This window comes from Eubalaena glacialis, chromosome 17 (genome assembly GCF_028564815.1).
Source record: "Eubalaena glacialis isolate mEubGla1 chromosome 17, mEubGla1.1.hap2.+ XY, whole genome shotgun sequence".
In the NCBI taxonomy this organism is placed as follows: domain Eukaryota; kingdom Metazoa; phylum Chordata; class Mammalia; order Artiodactyla; family Balaenidae; genus Eubalaena; species Eubalaena glacialis.
In genome coordinates this window covers 57,441,506-57,461,545 of record NC_083732.1, presented here as the reverse complement: position 1 = coordinate 57,461,545, position 20,040 = coordinate 57,441,506, and the positions used below count along the sequence as shown (strand labels likewise).

Genomic DNA, 20,040 nt, shown 5'->3' with positions numbered 1-20,040 from the left:
AATAAGATACGGAGTAAGAGTGAACGTGTTTAAGTATGTTGATTTATAATGTCTTATAAAATTAACAAAGACGCTATAACATAATTTAACTTATAATTTAATGTTAAAGATGACTAAGATTAAGCTTTTATGTTCATTAACTGCTTCCAAATATACAGAATGAAGTGGTACTATGGTGTTTTATTTTCTTGTTTTTAAAGTTTTTAATTTTTTTTGCACCAGATGGATATGTTCATGTCATGATTTACATGAATACAGAAAACCTTAATGGTTATTGCTTCTAGGTCTAAAACTTTCATGACGGTCTATTCTAAAATATGGAAACTCAGCTTATTTCTTACTTGAAGTGTTGCTGGATCTCTATCCTAAGGCAAATTTTAGAATTATTATATGACAGACTATAATAGAACGCTTTCATGTGAAATGAGGGTTATTTATAGTGCATGGATACACTTTGATTTTCTTCACGTATCTCTATTTTGATGTATGTGTACCTGGTCTTCATTTGCGCTGAAGTTTTGGTAAGAAAATAATCTTGAAAAACTAATTACCAGCAGATGGCGCTCGGTGCATTCTAAGAGCCCCGCCAGGAGAAAAGATAGCCTTTATTTATTTAATTCTATTTTATCCTAAATGTGAAGTTGATATAACAAGCTTTATAATCTCCAAAGATTTCTGTTAATTGAATAAACAACTTTGTGGTAATTTATAGGCTGTCTGATGCTCATCTAAATGGCACTGAATTCAACTCGCGTGTCTGTGTCGTGATAACAAAGCATAAAGTTGTAACCTTCCCCGACGAAACAGGAAAAGAATCTGTGTTCCTGAAGTATAATGTAAACTCACCAAATGAATTTCCTGCTTAAAAGAAGACAACTGTCATTACTGTGCTTTATTAGCACCTCACTTTCTAAAATGAAGTACGTGAAGGACTTATTTTTGAACGGGTTTATAATCTGCATCATGGATGTTTTAAAGTCCTATAATAAAACTCTTTGAATAGCTGTTTGCTGATTACTGAGACACATATATTGCCTCTGAATGTTATGGGGAATTACGTGTTTGCCCTAAGAAAGAAAAAAAAAAAAACAGCTTTGAATGGTAAAGGTGATTATACGTGTAAAACTAAATAACCCAGGGGGAAAAAAACCCCCAAAAAACTAAATAACCCTGTAGAATATCTGTCTGAAATGATGTCCTTATGCTTTTTTTCTCCCTTCCTCTTGCCTGCCTTCTCCTCCTCCAATTAGGAGAAAACTTTGCTCTGAACTTTCAAACTTTAAGTCTTAGTTATTTCCCACTCACCATTACTAGCAGTAATAACTAGCAGTATTTCGTTCCCTCTAGTGACAAAAAGTGTAAGGTATTTTACCTAAGTGTCCTCATAAATCCTTCTACACTCACCTTCTCCTACATCTTACTATCATTCTGTCAATGAGTGCTTTTCTTCACTTGATTTTAATTTGGCCTTGCATATGGCAAAGGTACCCATGGTCATACGATATTCTCAGTCCTTGTCATTCTTAAGTGGAAGTCCTGGATCAGAGTCCCAATCGTAGAGCTGCTTAACACTGAGGCTTAAACTCTAAAGGTTTCAACTGTTGAATTTCTAGGCAAAGTCCCATTAAACTGAGTGGAGAGTGGGTTTGAAATCCACTGGGTGGGTTTGAAACTCAGTGGGTTTATTGTGTTTTCATAATAAACATCATGTTGCATCCCACCATCACTTGTAAGATCTGTTACTACTTAAAACATGTATTTTTAGAATATGTACAATCTAGCTCCCATATAATCTTATTACCATTGAAGAACATTTATCATTTCTTACAAATTATATTAGCATTAATAAAACAAAGAAATTAAGAACGAGCTCTGTCAACATAATAGCACATCATATAATTTCAAAGGATGAAATGGGGCTACACTTCACTGTAACTCTACAAATAGAAAGGGAGTTGTGGCTCTGCCCAGGGCTTTGAAAATCCATCTTTCAAGGTCGGCCCTTGACAGTCGAGTTAGGAAGGGCAGTGTGGAAGGCAGGGTGGCCTCCTGCCAAGGCTGTTGCAGATGAGTGGGTGATCTTAGGGGAATGAGCTGCAAAATCTCAAATTTTTGCTCGTGTGATGATAAAACCAGAGCCAAATGATTTTTCTAAGACTGTATGGCCTTCTGTTCCATTTTTATTGTACAGCTTGGAATGATAAATTTTACTGTGCATTAATTTGCACAAAAGGGTCAATGCTATGTTCAAGAGTGTATCAATTGTTTTCAGTAAGATTAATAATAAAATACATTGTCTTTATCCCCAAAGAGATGCAAATATCCTCAAACTAGTGTCATTCGGCTATAGAAAAATGTACTGTTATCAGTGCCTTTACGAATAAAAGTCTTGATTCTCAGTGTTTCACTGAACCTTCTTTGTTGGACTCTGTTGTGACAGGATTTGGTAAAAGATATTCATGTTTTATATCACATTTCATCGGTCACCTTTAGGTATGAGTCTCAAGTAAAAGAAAAAAGAGAACAAGGAGGAGGCAGTGGAGGGCTCCTCTTCACGGAGGCTGTCCTCATGTATGACACCACACGTCGCGCACTGAAATCAGGGTGCGGTTTAGTGCAGAGAGAACTGCAGAATATTACACTCAAAAGTGCCGCTCATCAAGAAGTTCATCAGAAAAATGGATTTGGATGATGTCACAACTGTTACATCAAAATATTTCGCTTTGTTTACCGATGCCCAGGTAAGAAATACATTTCACTCTTGATCGTTTGCATTACAGGGAGGCTGGGAGTAAGCAAAGCACTGAGTCCGAGAGTGATCTGGAAACGGGTTCTGAGATGAAGGGCATGGAGACGGGTGTTGCTTTACCACTGACTTTCTGACCTGAGTGGTATTCACTTCAATTCACCACAGCTACCTATGTCTCTGAGTCACACCTTCCTTATCATCTGAGTGGGGTTTTTTTTTTTTAAATGTTCTTTTGATTGCTTTTGCTTTACAATTGCGTTTGGTCTTGAATTTCTAAATGGGGCTTTTTGGTTTAATAGTTTAGAGTAGCCAAGATATCATTCAGATATCATTCAGGAGAATGGAAAAGTTAACTTAGGTTAACTTTAGGTAATAAAGTATCCTCTATGGTCTAGTTATGAACTGAAAAGCCTAACTGAAACTATGGCTTATTGTTTAACATTTCTTAAACAGTTACTATGTGATCTCATTTTCACTCACAAGAACAGAGAGATCCTTGGACATGAGCTGCCATTTTAATAGGAGTTGGACATATATTTTTGAGCAGAAAGTCCCATGGCTCTAGTTTGTGTTCACCTACCTTCTTTGAGGTCAATACCCAATATCATCTTCTTCCTCTTGTTTTTTTGTAAGTATTTGTAAGTTTGAAGACCTACTCTCTGGGTGGTGCAACAGTGCATCGTCTGCATGGCTCATCTCTCTGCAAAGAACTGTCCCGCAAAGTCAATTCCGTATCACAAGGAAACTGTTATAGGGCACTTGGGAGGGAAGCACTGTTACGGGCACCTAGAAGATGACTAAAGGAAATCTGTTAGAATTCTGCAAATCCCTGATGTAATTCTTTCCAATATTTTCATGAACCACTCTTTCAGCTCTAAACTTACTAGATTAAGGATAGTTAAAAGATCAACCTTCTACCTCTTCTACCTACAGCCTGATAAAAATTAAAATATAAAGAAAAAGGGAAACAGAAAATGAAGGTGGAATTTGGGGAGAAAAAAAGGGAATCAACCGTTTTTTTCAATAAATTTTTCTTAATACAAGTAAGGAAGGTACAGTAGATTAAGTTATCTTTCTTTATATCTCTATTAAAAATGAAAGTAAAAGAAGGAGATAAATTGTTGAAGTTATGACATTTTTTTCCTGTACACAAAGGGTCCCACAGAATGATCTAGTTGAAGTGTTCAGTATAGCCAAAATTTTAGGGAGTGGAAGATTGCTGAAGAAGGAACTGAAAACGTCAAGACAGGATATAATTAAGGCTTTAAAAGGATTTCAACAGAGGGAGGGTCAGGCTAAGGACACACTGTGGTAATGTTTTATAAGTAGTGATAAGAGGAAAAGACAGGCAAAGGAGATACAGTATAAAAATAAGAGCTCAAGACTGAGACTCATTTTTGGATTTTAGTCTTTGAGAACCAACAAAGTTCTGACATAAGGAAAATGGTAATTGAGTCAGAAACATGGATCCCCCCCCTTCTCTGACCTCCCAAAGAAAGAGGAGAGGAGAGGGAAGGCAAAGAGAGAAGAAAAAGATAGAATTCTTACTCTAGAGAAGAATTTATCATTCTTCTATTTATCATACATCAGAGAGTCATTTATCTGACTCTCTGAAGTATCCCATAGTGGGAAGTTATACGAGGGCCAGGAAGTGGTCAGTGAAGCCAAGAAGGGACCTGGGGGGGGGATCAGAGAGTGAATCAAAGGAAAAGCGTGGCTGAAATAAACTCATGATAGATCCTGATTTTTATCTTGAATTGCATGAGTAGCTAAACCTAGCTCAGCACAAAGTAATATGTGCTTCATAAATGACCACGTTTTCCTTGAATGTTGCTCATAAGGTTGTAAATATTTATGACTGGTAGGAAACATGGAGGGCTTCTAGACCTCCTGTTAGAGATGAAGAGAATAGAGCTCCAAGGAGTTAGGTGGCGTGTCAAAGGTCACACTGCCAATGTGTGTGTGTGTTTTGTTTTTCACATGAGAGTAACTTGTCTTCCAGTATAGAACTGCTGTAGGATTAACATGTAGCTCATAACTTGATGCGTTAGTAGTTGTTAAACCCTTACTATGACATCTCATTTTTTTCTCCAGATAACTTACTGAGGTGAGTGGTATCATTATATTCATTGAGATAAAGGTTTAAAGAGTTGAATAATTCACATTTATAGAGATTCTAAATTATGGGACTAGAACCGAAGCTGTCTCACTGCAAAGCTCTTTGCTCTGCAGCCCCTCAACTAGTTAAAGAGAACACAAGTCATCAGTTTAACAAACACAGAAAAGCTCTCATAATTGTCAGCTTCAACAAAAGATCCTTATCCCTTTGGGAGGGAGCCTTGATGATGGGGGTGTAATTCAAATGTGCAGTGTGGATATAACATCACTCTTTCAAATTCTACATATTGTAAGTGACTAATGATATTGTAAGGGAGGGAAAGAGGTAGTGAATTACCTTAGTGAATTAATAAAGAGATGCTTCTGTGGTTCTAGAAATATTTATACATTTCCGGGTTTAAAACAGTGGAGAAGTAACAGGAGTCCTGTCTATCCACTAACAAGGTATAAAGGGATTAATAGGTATTCATAGCATCTTTTTGTTCCACTAGATTTAAAAATTAGTTAATTTTATGAAATTTGGGGGAGTAATTTATGTAAAATATGTTATTAAAATATGTTCTCTCGCTTTAGTAACTAAACTCCCCCATGTAATCGTAAAAATATCTAAGAAAAACATTATGCCACCTTCTTTTGAGGAGCATCTCTTCATAAATCGTTAAAAATCCATTCTGCTTTGAATAGATGTTCCTACTTTCCCAGGACATGGTGGTATTGATGTTGTTAGATCTAGGAGATGATTTTATTTTTTGGATAATACACATGGATTTAACTGTGCAGTGTCTGCAAATAATAATGGAAGATGAATGTACAAATCCTTGAATACAATGCAAATGAAATGTCACCCTTACGCAGAAGGAGGACACGGATATGTGTGCATGTTCCCTCATTCAGGTAAGTTTTTCCTCAATAAATGATGTAAGCAATTGCATATTTAACTGGCAATGCTTACGCTAAGGTAAATCAAAATGTTCATACTTCCCTCAAAATAACATCCTATAAGAAATGTTAAAGTAATCAAAAACAGCCCTCCCCTCTCCCCAGGCCTGTGTACATTTTTGCAGGAAAAAACTATTTACATAAATATAAACATAAATGTGAATATATATGTATATATATATAGAGAGAGAGAGAGAGAGGAGAGAACTTCTGTTTTCAGAACACAATTTAATTTTAGATACCATCCTATATAATGACTTTAAAATTGCTAAATAAGAACCGTAGCCAGCAATGCGTGCAAAATATTTTCATTGTTGTAAACTATAAAAATATTGCTTTTATAAAAGCAAAGAGAAAGGGATTTTGGAAAAATTTTGGAAAGAAATTGGAACCTTTGAATGATTTGAGAAATTAAATCTTTTAATAAAATAGCAACAGAAGCTTAACTGTTGGAAGTTTAAGATATCAAAAAGCATTTGAACAGCTAGCCTCTCTTAGTCTCTCATCTGTCAGCCAAAATTTTTTTTTGATATTCCCTGATTGTCTGTTTTTCCCCAGTGAAAGTTATTACATTCCTTTACCCATTTTTTAATCAAAATCATTTCCAACTTATTTCAGTCTGTCACAATAATATTTTCATATAAGGAGTGTTGTAACCTAATTCCTTCATTTTAATAATACATTCGTTTTTAATTACTGCAACTTGATCTCAGATTATTCAAATAACTGTTTCATTTTTTATGCCTACCCTGACCCCAGTGTATTTATAGGCTTTTATCCTTACCTGATACCAGTGTAATGTAATTATAGATTGTATTTTAATCATCTACTATATTCTAGTGAGTTTGTTTAAATCACTCCCATCCTGAGCCTTTTATTTCTATGCCTTTTAAAATTCTACAATGGCATTCTCTTCGCATAAAAGCAAAATTTTTGTAGTTTACAACAATGAATGAATATTTTGCATGCATTGCTGGCTACGGTTCTCATTTAATAAATTTAAAGTCACTATACAGGACGGTATGTAAAATCAAATCACGCTTTGTAAACAGAAGGAGAAGTACATTGTACATCTCTTGAAATCTTTACACCAGTTTGTTTTCCAGATTGCCCCCCTCCCATCCCCACAGCTTTAAAACCACAGATATGCATTATGCTCATGATCATTGTATCTGTGTCTGGATATTCAAATCCCTGTAAATAGCTGCTCTGTCATAACAGAGGCCAAGTTTCATTTGTGGTGGAATAGGCTTCTCTGATATGAATTACTTTTATTAGTATTTTTACTATTTTTTTTTTCCACACACACTGTATTTTATTCTTACAAGAGATAAATAGACTGACACCAAGCATTGTACATGGATGACCACAACAAAAGCAACAATGATTGCAATTACCAAACATGAAACACACTCATACTATGTCATAATATTGACATTCAGTCCAGTAATCCTCCACTGCAACAGCTCCTTTACTTTGCAGTGAAAATTGATTTGTATATTCTTTGCCTCTGAGTTCTTGTGGGATTTTTTCTTTTTTTAAATTCAACCAGAAAGTCACAAAAATTATACTCATCCTCATCAGTTCACTCAGTCCCATGTAATTAATAATTTTTTTTTTCATGTTGATCTTTTGTTAGCACTTTTATGAGCTCATCAGTTTTTCATTAGCATTCTGAAAATGCTTATTCATTCAGTTCAGCAGTACAGTCAGGTACCAGAAACCTGTACTTGTCAGAGTCTTTTCCATGAATTTCCTGAAGATGAAACCCTTTTATAGGAACATATTTACAAAAGCATCAGAGTACACCCAGAACTGTCTGTAAATGACAAAAGACTTAAAAATGACCACGGTTAAAGATTGGATGAAAGTTCATAATAATGCAGTTGACAAGAAACTTAGTTATTTCTGAGATATACATTTTAAAGTAATAACTAGGATTATGACTTATAACATTATACCAGAACATATAAGATTTTTAGAAATTTCATGTAATGTCTGAAACATTTATATTAACATATTTCCATACAAATAACCCAATGAAAGTTTAGTATTAGTTGTTTTGTTTGTTTGTTTATACTGCAGGTTCTTATTAGTCATCAATTTTATACACATCAGTGTATACATGTCAATCCCAATCGCCCAATTCAGCACACCACTATCCCCACCCCACCGCAGTTTTCCCCCCTTGGTGTCCATATGTCTGTTCTCTACATCTGTGTCTCAACTTCTGCCCTGCAAACTGGCTCATCTGTACCATTTTTCTAGGTTCCACATACTATTGATCATTTCCTAATTGCTTGATTATTTTCTAAACTATCACCCATCAAGAAAATCCATTATTTCTAAGCTCTTTAGGCCAGTGTCTGAGCTCTTGGCACAATGGCTGATTTCAGCCACACATTTAACAATGAGCCAGGAATTTGGTCTGAGAAGGTGACTGACAATATTGACAATCTATAAAGGCCTAGTGTTCATCTTCTGATCAGATTTATAGGCCTGAGAAATGGATTTTCCTGAGTGAGTCTGATTATCTTCTCAAAATCCTGGAATCACTAGATTTCTCATTGTCCTCACTCTTCATAGCCAGTCAGTCATTAAATCCTGCCAATTCTGCATCCAAGGTATCTTTCAAATCTCTCTCCCCTTTTCCTCCTCCAGTGATGCTCACCCAGTTCAGACCCCATCAAATCTATCTCACAATGGTTAATCTCCCTACCTCCTGTCTTATGCTTTTCCAATCTGTCCGCCACACTTTTGCATGAATGCATGGCTAATGCACAAACTTGATCCTGTTCCCACCTTCAATTAAAATCTTTGAATGGCTCTCCATTGCCTACAGGAAGAAACTCAAGCTATTTATTCATGACATCCTAGCAGTAAAGCATCATCCTGGCTATCACTTCTGATTGTGAGGAATCAAGCTGATCTCAACAGATAACATTTAATTGTATGTACAAGTAAAATTTGGGGAGGGAACACAGATGAGTGAGAGGTTATAAAGCTTTGAGTTCTGACATTAATGGTTAACAAAAAACAGGACTGTTCATAAATCAATGCTGGTTATGACTACAGATCAAATCTTCCAAGTTTCTATCTATGGATTAGACTTCCTCTTTCCCCCTCCATGTTCTACACTTCATCTTTAATCCCTTCTTTTACTCAAACTAGATAAAACTGTGGCGATAAATGCCTTACAGATAAATACAACACACAGAATAGAATATAATTTTAAACCACTGACTTCTTTCACATTCAGTTCAACTACTGAGATTTTGGTGACGTTTTCACTCATTGTTAAATAAATTGCAATGAGGCCCCTTGAAAATTAATTTCCATAAATGCCAGTGACAAATTATGAAAGCGTAAATAAGAGGACCAAAATGTGTGCCAAAGACATCAGAAAACAAGAAGCCATTCTGCATGCTTTTTGCTCCTATTGTAAATTCTACCTGCTGAATAAAGGCCACATGAACTTATTTAACTGGTTAGTTGTTAGAAATAACTCAGAGAACCTTGAACATACATTTACCATTAGAAAATAGCTCAGAATGCAAAATAAAATAATGGTATGAAGTAGGCATTTAGGGACAAACTGCTTGCTAACTCTCAAAAATGAATTATGCTGCTTTTTCCAACCTCTGTGGAGAAAAGCATGCTTCCCTTCGGGATTTCTTCTACTATTTGGTGCAACATTTACTTGGCTATAATAACACAAGCTTCATTAGAAAAGTAAAATGCAATTGTCTCCATGAGATCAAAGGACAATCTATTAAGTAAAGCAACTGGAACTCTAGAATGAAATAATATGAAAAGTTAGAATTTTACGGTGAATCAAAATGTGAATCGTACTGGCATACTGTGGCTAAATGCAGAACTGAAGATTAGCTTTATTAAGGGGAAACTGACAGTGGCTTGAATGATTTGAAAAAAAAAAGATATATGAATTCTAAACAACCTGCTTTATGTACTAGATTAAACTTAGCATTGGTGCTATTTTAGTAAATTTGAAAGCACTAATGGTTAACTACAAAAGCACTAAGAAATATAGACCTCAAAATAACAGGCATTGTGATTTTTAAAGCAGATTCCGTATTCAATGATTCAGGGACCTAGAAAGGATGCTTCATGTTAAAATAAAATAAAATAAAACAAAGCCTATAACCATCACATCAACTGTGTTCAGAAGGGACATAAGTGACACGTTGTATACTGACCACCTAGTTGCTCCTGAAATTGGTAAAAATTCTGCTCTTAAATGAAACACAGAACTTAGTACCAACTGTTCAAAATCAAAGGTCTTTATGAATTCTGAAAGCTAGAGCCCATGTTAGCCGGAAGGAAAGGGAGAGAGGTGGAGACAGGTAAATCAAACTTCCCTGCACACATTTGACTTCTCTTCAAACGCTTATTGAATCTTCAGCGTGTTTTCTTCTAAATGGAAATGACAGATTTAAAAACACCTTTCAGTGTATCTCAGTACATTACATCACTTAAGTCATTTACAAAATTGTATAAAATTACCCTGAAATCGCATCAAGTATAGCAGTGTACCATGAAACTAAAAGAAAAAAAAACATAAAAAAACACATTTCATTTTGCAAGAGAAATAATAGAGTCAAGGGTATAAGGATGAAACAGTTACCCCCTTTCATGTTCTTGAGCACAGTCTAACTTATTACAACATTCTTTGAATCCATGGAAGACCATGAGTTTTACTTTTTCTTTTCAAAAAGAAAACAGTGAATTAAAAAAAAAATTATTGGTTCAGTGAATTATTGAAAATAGTAACAATTAAGGGCAATAGAAAAGGAATATCTATTAACCTTCTAATTGTAATATTAGAAAATTGTGAAAATCCTGAGTAGATTTAGCATAACATTGTTTTTGAAAATTAATTCTTGTTATAATTTGATTTTGATTATTTTCTAGTGAATATATATATTACAGCTATATTCATATTTCTAGTGAAAAAAATATATAGTATTTCCTAAGTCTTCAAATATTTTCACAAAATCCATACTTTCCTCAAGATAAATAATTTTAAATGTGGTCTAGCTTTATCACCAAAACCCTGCAATTTTAAAGTTTGGCTCCTATAGCAGAGAGTAAAGAATTGTACTTCTGTCTGTTCCCTGTATCTCATACTTACAGTTCTAGAAGATCAAAGGGAGTCCTGGATACTCACCAATTAATCTTAAAAGGACTCAAAAGAAGACAACAGGCTAAAAATCTGGTCAATAAAATATCCTACTCAAGTAGTTGCATCCTCCCATTTTCAGACCCTGAAGGTAATTAGCTTACTATTCAGTTCCTGTTCAATATGGCTTCTGCATTAAATAGAAGCTTCTCTTCAGTGCTAACTGGCTGCTGGGCAGGTTGGCTGCACTTGCTCTTAGGATCATGATGTTTGTTACTCCCTTCTTTTAGACAAGGAGAACAACCCCTAAACCCATAATGAATCACCAAGTTTGCTTATTGGTTTGGCTCCATTTGCTAGGTCATCAAAGATGATCATCTTTAGAGCAAAGAACCGACATTTTTTAAATCAGAAAAATCTGGGTGAGGAAGTCAGCTCTGAATATTTAGCATCTGTGTGACCTTGGGCAATTAACTTAACCCTCTAAAACACAATTTCCCCATCTGGAAAATGGGGATTATCCTGCCTACTCTCAGACGATTATTATATAAGATCACTTTATATGAAGGACATGGCACAGGGATGAGCAGGGATGTAAAGGTGCTTCAAAAATGTTTGCTCTCTTCTCATAATTATTTTACCTGGAATGGCAAAGACTTCCCTGGAAGCTTCAACTAGGGCAGATTGTAAAATATCACCTGCTTGAAGTATTGTCCTAGAAGGCATTGGCCCTAGAAAGCACATTTTGTTTGCCACTCTGTTGTTGGCCCTGGTTGCCTTTTGGGGAGTGATTTATATCACTGATTTCAGACTGTTATTCCCAAGGAAGATTGGCCCTGTTCAGCTTTCAGACCTCTATTGCCTGCTGCATTTTTGGAATAAATTTGCATTTGCTAATATTCTGTATGCTAGGAATCCAGAAAATAGGTATTCGCTGCAAACACCAAAACTCTTGGGATTTACATATATTTGTAATTCCACAGAATCCTATATTGTTGGGATTTTGTTTTGTTTTGCTTTGCTTTTTAGATCACAGATTGAGTTTTTTAATCTGGATGGAGCAAGTGAAGCTATGAAAAAGGAGAAATAAAATCATTGTGACTGATGTGATATTTTAACTTTTTGCTCTAGTAGATATTTTCTTTAAATATGTATATTTCATACACATTTAGAGAAATTTAAATAGGTATTTTAAGAAATTTGGTTCAATAAATAAATGAATATGACACATACAATTCATAAATATTTTCTAAATTTTATCAATGTAGCTAGATTGGAAACACTGACCTCAGGTTAAATATTCCATCATGTGTCATCAGCACTATACTATGAAGTCTGGATTTGTTTATATTCAAAATCTGGTTAAGCATTTAATTTTTTAAATTCTAAAGCAATTGTATGTGTATGTATGTGTGCGTAACATAGTTTGGGGCATTAATTTTAAAAATAAAAACTATAAATGTGCAAAAATATTTATATGAACAACACTCCTGGATAGAAACTCCGCTTCTAATAGTCGAACTTGATGCACATCCTGGTCCCTTGGCATGCCCAGCTCAGAGCCATCTGTTATGTTGGCACTGTGCCCACTCATAAGGAGTTATGCCAGTCTGACATGATATAGGTGACACCAAAATGAAGGTTTGAGAGGATAGATAGTAGAGTGAGCTATGACCCCCTCTTGTAATCAGGACCTTTGGTGGCTGTCTTTATTGGAGAGGAGGATTTGTGTTAACTCTGTGGACCCCATGTTACCAAAATCTCCATTACAAAAAAAAAATTCAGTGTGCTATCACTCATCAGAGTATTAAAAATTTTACCAAAGTGTGGAAAGTTAAATATTTCAGCCTGAGACCCTGCACCATCTTGGACTTAATATTATCAGAACACATATTCTTAGTAGGTCAAGAACATGTGTGGCAGCATAATTGATTTTCAAAGAGACTTTCAAAGGGCTGTGTATTAACATATATAATACATGTGTTTTATGGAAGGCAGTAGCACTAAAAGAATCTACTACTTACATTTTTGTTCAAAGCATTTCTTAAATGCTTTTCCTATACTATATCTGTCAGTTTCATTGCATTTATTTTCTTCAGTCCTTATACTAATGTACTGAATTTCCACTCTCTTGCTGGGGATCAAATAAAAAATTCCTATTTTTGATATCATTGTTATTCTATCAAACTCCCTGTAACTTTTTACAAAATGTTCATACTGTTAAAATTTGTAGTTTCCTGTCTTCCATTGCCTTGCACTTTTCTCAGTTAAATATGTTATTTAGAGAGGAAGTCATACTCCAAGGCTTGTAAGGGAATTCAGAGAAATAGATATTTTTATACAACCAGTGGGTCAAGTCATCTTGAGTCCAAATAGGCATTAGCAGTGCAGAAGTGAAAATGCCCACCCCGCATTCTTGAAGCATCATGGAATTTTCCTTAGCTTCTCTATAGCTTATAAAAAGAGCAGTAGGGGCTTCCCTGGTGGCGCAGTGGTTGGGGGTCCGCCTGCCGGTGCAGGGGACACGGGTTCGGGCCCTGGTCCCGGAGGATCCCACATGCCGCGGAGCAGCTGGGCCCGTGAGCCACAATTACTGAGCCTGCGCGTCTGGAGCCTGTGCTCCGCAGCAAGAGAAGCCGCGATAGTGAGAGACCCGCGCACTGCGATGAAGAGTGGCCCCCACTTGCCACAACTGGAGAAAGCCCTCGCACAGAAACGAAGACCCAACACAGCCATAAATAAATAAATAAAAAAAAAAAAAAAAAAAAAAAGAGCAGTAATTTAGAAAGATGAAAAAAACCTTGCAGAGCACAACCTGACTTCCTCTATTCCTGAATTTGTAATTTATAGGCCAGCATTACCTGGTCACATTTGGTAGCACAAAACATAAGCTGGCAACTAAGAGATAATTTTCATCATTAATTTATTCAGACACTTACTCAATCTCTATTCATGGAACACACATTATGGTCAAGGCAATGTGGAGCCCAGAGGGTAAAAGATTACGTGGATTGTTCCCTCAAAGTGCTCAGCCTGTCTTCATGAAAGAGGGGTGGCAGTTTTCTCCTCTCCTGTCCCATTATGGGGGACTCTTAGGCCTTAGATCTCACTAGATCTGTATACTGAGATGCCAGTGAATACTTGCATAAGAAATGTTCATGACACTCTCAAAGACACATCATCTTTAAAAAACCTCTGACAGAGGGGCAGGTGAAGTAGAGATAATATGAAACAGTTTAGTACAATTTAAAAGGCTGTCAAGATGACAAACCCATGTTGTGTGTTCTGTTATAATTTGGTCATTTTTTTAACTGTGTTACTTTGGGTCACTGTTTATTTTCTCTAAGCCTCAGTTCATTTTTCTGTAAAATGGGGTCATAACTCCTACTTCCTAGGGTTGTTCTGAGGATTGTATAGCACACGTAAAATGCCTAACCCAGAGAAGGGGCTCAAGCCTGTGTGACTCAGGCATGAATAATACACCCCATTCCTTGCTCTTGTTTTTAATTGGAGTCTATTGCCTAGTTTGGAAATTTGATTTGAAATGTGCTAAGGCCTTTCTAAAGTGGGTTTGTTGCTTTTTCAAATACATCTTCTTATAATCTTTACCACTAAAGAAGTCCCAGTTGCTTGCTTTAAAAAAATAAATGTCAAATTATGTACCACGAAATAAAAAAAACATATCCTTGCCTTGGTATATATACTGTCCTTTTCCTCACTCAGTCAATCAGTGTCTCACCCTCCAGAGCTGCAGAAAATAAGCTCTGTCTATTTTGTTCACTATGATATCCTTAAACCCTATCAGAATGTCCAGCACATGTAGGCAAACAATAAAGATGTGTGAAATGGAGGAATGTCATTATCCCTGCCACTGGTCAGGAACACTAAGGAGGCATCCTCTTTGCTTCCACCAACAAGCAAGGTAAGAAAGCAGAGAGGGTCATGATGAATGAAAAGAATTCACGGTTATTTTCATTCATGCATAAATGCATCCATCATTTTACCATGTGTACTCTGATTATAGTTGAAGATATTAATAAATAAAGTTGAGTGCCTTGACTGTAAGAACTTATTATTTAGTTGCGTAGTGAATACAGCAGTCCCCCCTCATCCATGGTTTTGCATTCCACGGTTTCAGTTATCTGTGGTCAACTGTGGTCCGAAAATACTACACGGAAAATTCCAGAAACAAACAATTCATAAGTTTAAATTGTGTGCCTTTCTGAGTAGCGTGATGAAATCTGGTGCCATCCTGCTCCCTCCTGCCCTGGACGTGAGTCATCCCTTTGTCCAGTGTATCCCTGCAGTATACACTACCCGCCTGCTTAGTAGCTGTCTTGGTTATCAGATTGACTGTCTCGGTATCACAGTGCTTGTGTTCAAGTAATCCTTATTTTACTTAATAATGGTCTAAAGCACAAGAGTAGTGATGCTGGCAATTCGGATATTCTCTTACTGTGCCTAATTTATAAATTAAACTTTATCAAGATATGTATGTATAGGGGAAAAATATAGTATAAATCGGGTTCAGTACTACCCATGGTTTCAGGCATCCATTGTGGGTCTTAGAAAGTATCCCCTTTGGATAAGGGGAGACTACTGTACACACACACACACACACACACACACACACACACACACACACAGGCAATCATTAAGAGAATTCATATGTCAAGCTGAATCATACAAACATCACTTGTTATAGGAGTTTGGGGGAGTAGAAAATCATTATGCCTAAAGTAGCTGGGGAAGCCTTAGGAAAAGAGGTGGGATTTGAATTCTCGTGAAGAATGTATGAGGCTGATATTGTGGAGGGGAGTCTTGCCCTAGCAAAGGAACCCAGGTTGGCAAGTGTTCCGTTTACCTTTTGCCTTGATGGCAAAGTCAAGAAAACTGGATTCTTCTATAGCTACTGAGAATGTGGGAAATCCCCGTAGTTGTTCTGAGTCTCACTTTCTTCATCTTCAAAAGTAAAAGGCTAGTATTTTGGTTCCTTTCAACTAATTCAAAGACCAAAATTGACAAATGGAGTAAAGTGATGATGCTATGCCAATAACTACTGCCACCATGAGACAACTCCGGGTGAGGTTTTAGAGCTTAAAAAATGAATAAAATGGTTTCCTATGAGCCTAAGCTTACTCATTGTCATGTGTGAAATAGAGCTACAGAAAGGTAAGAATCCAGTTAAATACCTTATAACCTTGCTAATCTCCAACTAGCTCCTATCAAATGGCATATTAAAAATATATTTGGAAGGGAATGTCATGATCCAAATAAAGAGAAGCCCGTTAATATGGACCAGGAAGGTCTTCACTGTCAAGCATGAGTTTTCTATGATGACTCTGGGCCCAGATGTGGATGTTTTCCAAAATGAATGATCCATTCATATTGTAATAGAGCAACTACCTGAGGCATAACTTCAGTGTGAGCCTTCAGAGTTAAGAGTGCTTTCTATAACAGCTCTCATAATTGGTAGATTAGAATAACTAAGGAATGCACATTGAAACTAGTCTCCTTTATTAAAGATCTAGTTAAGGTTTTTGATCAATGTTTCTAACATTTCACAATGAGGCTCCTAAAAAATAGAACAGTAATTTTTTTTTTAAAATCGAATGAACAACTGAAATAGCAAACCTAAAAGCATAATGTCTGCTGAAATATCTAGAATATTACTGCTATGTTACTTTTAGTAATTATGAATGTTCATTTTAGAGCATGGGTTCATCTATATTTAAGACTAGCTTGAATTATGATACAACTATGGATAACAAGTATAATTTAGCCTCGCTGTTATATAAAAATAACTACCACTGTATGCGAAGTAAATAAATAGTGTGTGTGTGTGATTTTCAGCTGCCAAGCATTATCTTGGATAGGCAAGACTCCCCAAATTTTCAGAAACGCAGTGGGTGTCATGATTTTGTTCCCTTCACTGATGCCATGGCTTGTAACTGTTCCCATCTAAGCCAATGAAAGACACTGGTGACTATTGCTACTGAAGCATATGTCTTGGGTCTTCTTTGGTATTTACAAAGCAGGCACTTAGGAAAGTCTGTTAAAAGCACAGATTATCTCCTATTAATATTATTAATATGCATTTGTCAGTGTCACAGGCAGTTATGGGCCTTACTGTCCTTTATTGTATATGTGTAGGTGTTAGGAAATTTCTATACTCTCCAATATGTCTTCCATCAGACATTCCTTGACTGTGGGCATTCCAACTTTAGAGTTTCATTTGGATATGGTTACAGAAGCCCTGGGAAAGAGTACTAAGACTCTACTGCTCAGTGAATACTTGAATAATGGGGAAGTGGGTGGGGACAAAGGTTCCAGGCTGAGAAGCAGTACTTTGAAGTTATCTTTTGCAGACATGCATTGCTTCAGAACACCAGAAGCCCAGAAGGAGGAGGAGAAACAAAGGAGGTAAGAGGAGAATGAAAAGAAAAGGGCCCACCACGTAGCTTTGCTTAGGGATGGCTCTGCTCATCCACCATATACCATTCCCATGCTGGTAGCAGGTCACTACAGAGTTGTGTATGTGTGTGTTCAAGAATATGGGGTATTTGGCTAAGTCACAATAGGACATCAATAGATTCACTAACCATCATGGCAAAAGTTGTCATTTCAGGGTATTTATCAATGTATTTTGAATGATAGAGTCATAAAATATATTCCAAATATATAAGCTATGGTTTTTGGCCTGGATGTGGAGGAAAATTTTTAATATGTGCCTAGATTTTGATTTTGAATTACACAGGTGACTGCTTAAACATTCCCTTTAATATAGAAAATTAAAATGTTTAAGTTGAAATTGATAAGTATTTTTATAATTTTATAAACAGACTGAAAGATTCTTTCAGAATATATCTTTTAAAGCAAAGCACGTGCATTTTGGTCAGTACAGAGTTATCTGTCTTCAACTTATGTGTCTAATATGCAACGAAAGTAGGTGACGGAGCCGCTATAAAGTTGGAGATAAAATGCCTTTAGACGTTACTCTAACAAGACTTGTGTGCTATTAGTATTCTCTCAGGGATCAATTTTAAAAGTTGTAACATAATAAAAAATGGTTGGACTATATTTCCCCACAGCTTTCATTTTATTATGTTGCATGAAATATGCCTTTATTGGCTATAGCATTACTGGAAGTAAAATATATGGGGTACTGAAAAATTCTGTCACTTTGTATTAGCTGTAAATTATCGACTAGTATAAACCCTAATTTCATTTGTCACATTCTGTTGCATTGCTGCTCTTCCTTGTTCCCATTCTGTCATTCTGGCAGGCCCGCGCTGCCGCAGGTATCACGGCATCGCCATCTGCACCCGACATCTGTCTCTCTATTGATCACACGGGTTTAGCACTTGATCAAACAGAGCACAACAGAATACATCTCTTTTTGCAATACTGCCAATGCCAACTGCTGCATGAAATCTACTACAAAAGCCTCCTTTACCTAGTTGAAAAACAGCATTTGTGTGGCTCTTCTTTGCTATAAACCTAAGCATTTCCGCCCCCCCCCCCTTACATGGAGCAAGAGTTACATGATAATAAATCTAGTTTTCATATATTTGAGAATTAATCAGGTTAAATGTGGCCAATGCCGCTGATGACAATGATGAGAGTCACCAGGAGAGCCAGCCCTGGTGAGAGTCACCAGCCCTGATGAGAGTCACCAGGAGAGTTATGGAAGATGCTGTATGCTTTTTAGGCCTACCTATATGAAAATCATGGTTCCTACTCTATTAGTCTGTTTGGGGGCATTTGCCAGCATGCATGAAACCTTAGACTGGCCAACAGACTTTTTCACTTTTCATCCAGCTGCTTTGGTGGTGTGTAACAGGACCTTTAAAGCCATCCAAGCCAGGAGACAAGTGTTTCACATTGGCACATAGCGTTCAAGTGTTTCTGAACCTTCTAGGTTTCACCTAGTATAGGCAGCCCCTGTGAAGTCTATGAAGCAATTGCAGATTTTTGGTTAGCTACAGGAAAAAGCAGCATATTTTCTAAAGGGCCACAGGGCTTTTACCCATGTTACTCTCACTCACCTTAAGGTAGGGACACATGCACAGCCATGAAAACCAATGCCAAGATGTTGCAATAAACAGCCAGCACAATGGAAAGATAAGGCTATAGGGAGATATTCAAGGAGACTAAAGGCCAGAACAGCAGCATTTTTAGTTCCCAGAAACACAATAGTAGGATTAAAGTACGCAGTTATTTTAGTTCTCATATTTTCACACTTTCCACAGTGAGACAAATTGTTTCCAGGGAGAATATCTTATACTCGCCATGTAAACAAATAAATAAAAATGCCCTTAAAATTTTAAGATAGATAGCCATATCTTACTAGCCAGAGAGTGCATATTTTACTTATAGCCTTACAAATTACTTTGGGGGAAGGGGGTGAAGAAAAAGCCTTCAATATTAAAAATGATCAAGTTTTAAAATATTTTTTATTTTAACTGATTCATGGCAGTTATAAAATTAGCAGTATTAGTTACATCATAAGACAAGTGGATTCTAGCAATGTATTATTCATGTTTTGTAGCCAAATAACATTAGAGTATATAGTTGTACCAACAAATTAATATTTTAGAGCTAACTAAAAGTGTTCTTCCTATAAAGATCAAGCCTCTTCTACCCAACACACTTCAGTCATTAAAATAACACTTTTAATGCCTTGTCTCTAAATGATGCCTGACATTAATGCAAAGCTATATTAAAGCACTCAAATGACCAGTTCTTTTGTAATGTATTCTATATGATCAGACATTGGGTCAGAGTTGGGCAGTGTGTATGAAGTAATATCAAGTGGAAGCTAATTAAACTATATTCTCTATAGAACTTTACAGAAAAAAGAGACCAATAATCATCAGAAGGTATTCTGAAAATGGCATTTCTAAAAGGCCTGCAGCATGCTTTAATCTCCTTGCATAAGCGTAAATTTTGACATAAAGGTTTTATTGTAAGCTCAAAACTTCAGTCAGAAAATAATTTTTTACTATGTCAATAAAGTCATTATGAAGTCTCTCAAATGCTTTTCTTGTATGATTTTTACTTCCTAAACAAATCGAGTTTCATTTTCAAGACA

The 20,040-nt window shown here is 36.2% G+C and overlaps 1 protein-coding gene and 1 pseudogene across 1 annotated transcript in view; one reads left to right on the top strand and one right to left on the bottom strand.

Annotated features, from left to right (window-relative positions):
* The window catches only part of ZFPM2 (zinc finger protein, FOG family member 2), a 467,855-nt gene that overhangs the window by 24,956 nt on the left and 422,859 nt on the right, over positions 1-20,040 (bottom strand). The gene's annotated exons all lie outside the window — the stretch shown is intronic.
* The window catches only part of LOC133077432 (large ribosomal subunit protein uL11-like), a 33,740-nt pseudogene continuing 16,433 nt past the window's right edge, over positions 2,734-20,040 (top strand).